The sequence below is a fragment of the Calidris pugnax genome, unplaced genomic scaffold (genome assembly GCF_001431845.1).
Source record: "Calidris pugnax isolate Ruff unplaced genomic scaffold, ASM143184v1 scaffold41, whole genome shotgun sequence".
Taxonomy (NCBI): Eukaryota; Metazoa; Chordata; class Aves; order Charadriiformes; family Scolopacidae; genus Calidris; species Calidris pugnax.
The window spans coordinates 13,915,796-13,921,138 of record NW_015094509.1 but is presented as its reverse complement, the minus strand read 5'-3'; positions in this window follow the sequence as shown (position 1 = coordinate 13,921,138).

Genomic DNA, 5,343 nt, shown 5'->3' with positions numbered 1-5,343 from the left:
TCATTGGCAATTTGATCTTCGCTACGTTCCTGAGGCAGTGAGACCATGCCCTGCCCCTCACCTTAGTGTGGATTGCAAAGTCAGTGCTAAAGGAGATAACCAGCTGTAGGTCTTTCAGAGAGTCTGAATTTAATCCCCCCAGTGAGAGCATTCAGTTATGTATTTAGAAAGGAAAAAGGTTTCTACACAGTATAAATCCTTGCTTGATAATCCCAAAGCTAATGGGGAAGGCATTCGGTAGTAAACTACAGTCCTTGGACAAAGACATCTGTAACCAGACCGGAGCTCTATGATTAAACTCAAATTCACAGATTGGTTACATGCAGCTAATTTTATTCACTGAGAATACGTGACCCCCCTAAGCGGATGTTTAAATTAAATAAGAATATTGATGACAAATGTTCAAAATGTAAGACAGATGCCTGCAACTTTTGGCATGAAATTTGGAACTGCCAAGAGGTTTGGGAATACTACTCTGGGGTCATTAGGAATTTGGATATCCAAAATGTTCCCCAGCTGCTGATCTCTTCAGAGGCTGCTATACTTGGTCCTGGAAAAATATAAAATCAGTGCAGTAAGTGATGCCATATACATTGCTGGGCTGGTAGAATGCATAAGCAATTGAAGAAACTTTCCCTCTTTGCTAGGAAAAATGCAGTAAAGAGAAGGTTGCCGATCGGCGTCTGGGTTCAAAAGAACAATGTGATTAAAAATCAAAATAAAAATCCCTGGTTCTTTAACAAATTGATGTTTGGGCTGTCTGGATCTGGTCTGTCTCGCTGTTTGTGAGCCCAGGCGTGACTGCGGGGAGTGCAGTTGTGTGTTGTGGTAGTGGGGTTTCCCATGGGTGCCCACAGCCCTCCTCTGCCCCAGCCAGTGTCACCACCGCCCTGCTGCCGCCTGCCCCGCGCCGCTCAGCCTCTGCGGAAGGCTATTTCTCAGGTAAATAAACAGAGTGAAAACAGAAGGAAAAGAGGATGAAGGCTGAGTGTTTACCCCACAACAGACATGAGGTAGAAATCCCCAGGGTGTGTGTGTGCATCTCGTTTGACGCCCCGGAAGTTAAGGGAACGAATCTCATGTGATTTTAATTAGCTTCACACTAGATTCATCATCGCAATGCTATAAATAAAGCAGAGACACTTTGTAGGGATGAGACATCAGACCAAAACTGGGAATAGTCTCTGTGTTTCCTGACTCTACTCCTGATCACCAGACAATACAGTTTTTCCAGTGCTGAGTCCCATAGGTCCTTCATCTAGGGATTTGATGGGAGCTGCAGGCTTTGCTTAACCGTGCCAAGCCGCCATAGGTGGGGCCTTCCATCACAACCCAACATGTCCCACTGCCTGCCTAACTGACCTGGGAAAATCTTGCTTCAATTTATGGAGTTATGTGATCCGGCTACACCACAGCTAGGAACTCTAGAAGAACATTGAGGTGTTTGATGTCTCATTTTCCTGCCAACAGCAAGAACAATTTATCCACTCATAACTGTTTCATAGCTAGACTGATAACTGGGAACAAAAAAGGTGTGTGTTACTAATACTCTGTTTTTCCTAACGTTGTATGAGTACAGGCCAGAAAAAAAAAAAAAAAAAAAGAAAGAAAGAAACGAACCTTTGAATTCAATTTTGGGGGAAAAAAAAAGGTAAAATGCCTCTACTCTAACTACTAGGAAGTTAAGTTTTCCACAACGGCCACTGGCAGCTTTCTCAGCAATTCATTTTAATAGTGCACACTTTCTGGCAATAAAAAGGAGATAGCAACTAATATAATTAAGTCTGCAAAACAACCTCTAAACTGAAATGTGTCTCCCGACAGAACAAGCATAGGATTGTTCATTACAGTGCTCTCCAGGAATAACAAAAACAATTCCCAAAAATGCATTATTAATGGACATTCCCAGAATTAATGATAAAACAAACCAGATGTTCTCTTACATTTATCTCATAAATGCAAAGTCAATATGCCAAACCAAAAACCCATCTTTGGAAAGCTATAGGCTATTTATGAAGGCACTTTAACTGTATTTTGCTTTACTACAACAGACAGAATTCCTTATCTATAGTCTAAGACAACCTAGTTATGACTTTATATCTATTATTGAAAACAAGGCTCCTGCCCAAGAGAAAATGTGGGTGAAATGTGTGATTTTACAGAGCCTGCATTTACTATAGAGCTGCGCATTTCAAATTAGACACATTTTTTGTGAAACAGAAAAATACGATATTCTTACGTAAAGAACAGTCCAGTCAGTCACAACTCGCTACTATAACAAATCTGCTTAAAAAGATATGGCTTAAGACTAAAAAAACCCTCACCAAACAAGTTTTAGCTATATTAGTAGGTAATAGTTTGATATTTATCATTTACAGAACTTGATTATTCACATGGAATGGATTTTATTCCCCTGAGTAAAGGTTGCAAAAGTGCACTGAAGTTGATAGAAAGCAAATACGTCTGATAAAGAAAAGTACAAAATAAATTATACATATGCTAATACCTTAATGTAATAATATCAAACATGGTGGGCCATCTGGTGTAAATCATCATAGCTCTGATGAAGTCAATGGACCTGCAGTAATTTGCATCAGCTGAGGGCTTGGACTGGCGTACAATATTTCTGAAGAGATATTTTTTTAAGAAGCCTATTCTTAAGAAAGATTTCTTTTGAAAAGTTACAAATGTGTGTTAGGAGTAAGGAGTGAGCAGGAATCAAGCACATGGGCTGATAGCAGAAATTTAGCATCTTGAGTTAGTAAAAAATAGAACATAAGAGATTTTCAAGCAAACATTAGGTTCCTATTCTATATAAATACTCAAGCCTAACTCTAGTTATTTTTAATTGTTGAACAGTAAGCATTTTTTATTTTCATTACTAACACTTTCAGCTGCCAAATGACATACAGAAGGGAATGGCAGCATTGATGCTGAAGGATGCTGTAATGACAGGCTCCACTGCAAGACCACGTGCAGACAGATGCAGAGCCAAGGCCATTGAAAAAAAGGAAGAGGTAATTTTTCACTGTGAACTTCATTAACGTGACATGGGTTGTTGGGTTTTTTTCAACACCATCATTCTAATCTCTGTGATGATCACCAGATATTGCCAACATCGTGTGCAAAGATCAGAGATTTTTAATCCTTCAGGCCTCTTGCAAAGCAGCAATGCTGTGAGGTGTCATCTGCTCTACTGCTCCACCTGGCCCTGCACTGATACCCAGGTACCCAGTCTAAGTAACACTGCCAACTCTCCTTATCATTGTTGCTCCTCCACTTACCAGGTTCATGAGATGAACCACTAGCTTAAGCCTCCCATCAGTCCTGTATTACACTGTTGCACCCCAGCAGAGGTGAGCAGTCTTCCCAACCTTGCAGGACCAGATACGACCATCTCCATAAGCTCCAATACGCAGGTCCTGGAGAGCATAGAGTTCTGAGCTCCAGAACAGCTCAAACATGTGCTTTTCACTGATGGCTGAACACTGCACAGCCCACTTTGGAGTCTCAGCTCAAGGAGGGTCCAGGTACAACATATCTCCCAGCTCACAGCCAGAATTCCCCTCTGCAGAGAGGCACTGGTCTCTGTGGAGGTGGATGCAATTCTTAGTAGATACGTATATGCACATGAAATGAAAATATTAAATATTAAATAAAAATAATTTCACTAAAAGAAAGAAATAATAAAATCTCATCTCTCCATTTCACAACTACTGATTACTGTTTGGTCATAAAAAAGGTTGGAAGGACCTGTGACAGTCACCTTGTCCAAACTCTTGCTCAAAGCAGGAATTATGCAATGAAGAGCATCTTTCATGGTTAGGAAAGATGGACATTTAAAGCAGATATCCATCCTCCCTAATCATAAAGGATGCTCATCATTGCATAAGAAAATTAGAATATAATAGTAGGAGGGTGCATTCTCCAGTTCTACTGAAGGCCACAGGAAAATAATTTGGTATTGGTTTGGCAAACTAGTCCATTTAACTTCTGTTAATTGCCTGTTTTCCAATGATTTTATATTCCACTTTTCATGTAGTAGCAATTTTGTCAAGGAAATAATGCAAAATATGTTCAAATAGTGTTTGGGGAAGACTGTTCATGGAAAATATTAAAGCAACTATTTTTGACCAATCTAACTTGCCAAACTAGGAGAAAGCACATTTCTAAACAAAAATGGGGCAATACAGCTGGAAAACAAATATTTTTTGTTGCATTTGTTGCAAACAAATATTTTTTGATGCATAACTAAGTGTTAGAAAGCCTTCAAACTGGACAGCCAGTGATAACAAAGTGACACAAAAATTAAATATTCAAGAGCTATCCACATGAGTCAAAGGTAAATTGAGCAATGAATACCTACAAGGAGAATGAGTAACTACATACAAGGAAAGTGAGACATAAGGGTGAAACACTTGCCAGCCCTTGGAAATAATATACTACAGTCCTAAACCAGCCCCAGTGAGTGTTGCACGTTATTTACACAAATTTGCTAAAATTCATTTAACAAGATCTCTCACAATTTGGGTAGCGTAACCCAAGAGAATAATTGTCTTGAGAGGACCATTAAGCTGATGCTGCTGGATTTGTCTCTCTTGCTGCACAACTCGAGTACTGATTTTGAAAAACCCTTATCCTCGCTTTCATGAGACTATAATTCAGAGGGGCTTCAAAAACATTTTTTTTTTGCATTTCCTAGTGACAACAAGAGCTTGCAGCACTTTGCAACTGTCTCTGCGTTAATGAGGTCACACACAGAACTAATAGACGAAATAATCACAGGCGAGTGAAAACCTTCCTTCCTTCCTTTTTACACCACTGTATTTTTTTAAAAAGCGGCTCTAGAAATAAGTCAGCTTCACTGACTTTTAAAAGGGTGTAAGTATCATCCCTACCAAAAATGTATTTTTAAGTCCAATGCCTATGGGACAGTTTGCAGTATTTCAGTGTTACTGAGGTACATGGGGTCTGACCTTGGGAATCGTGTGTAAGTGCGGGATAACCCAGGGATGAATCAGGACCTGCACCTGGACACAGATCATCAGACTCATCACGTGCACTCTGCCAGGGTGACAGGCATAGCTGGAGAATAAACTTATATTGTAATGTGTTAGCATATTTTTCATGCCGTACTGGCCTAATTCTCATTATCTCAAGTGCATCCCATGCAAAGTGTCTCTCTCATCCTTTCTCTCATGTGCTGACATCACTTTGGTGCTTCTACATGAATCTCCCAGGCCTACAGATAATTAAGAACAAATTATTTGGCAGAAGCCCAACATCTGTAATTAGATCTACTAAATCATAAAACATCTCAATTTTTCTTTACTGAAAAACACG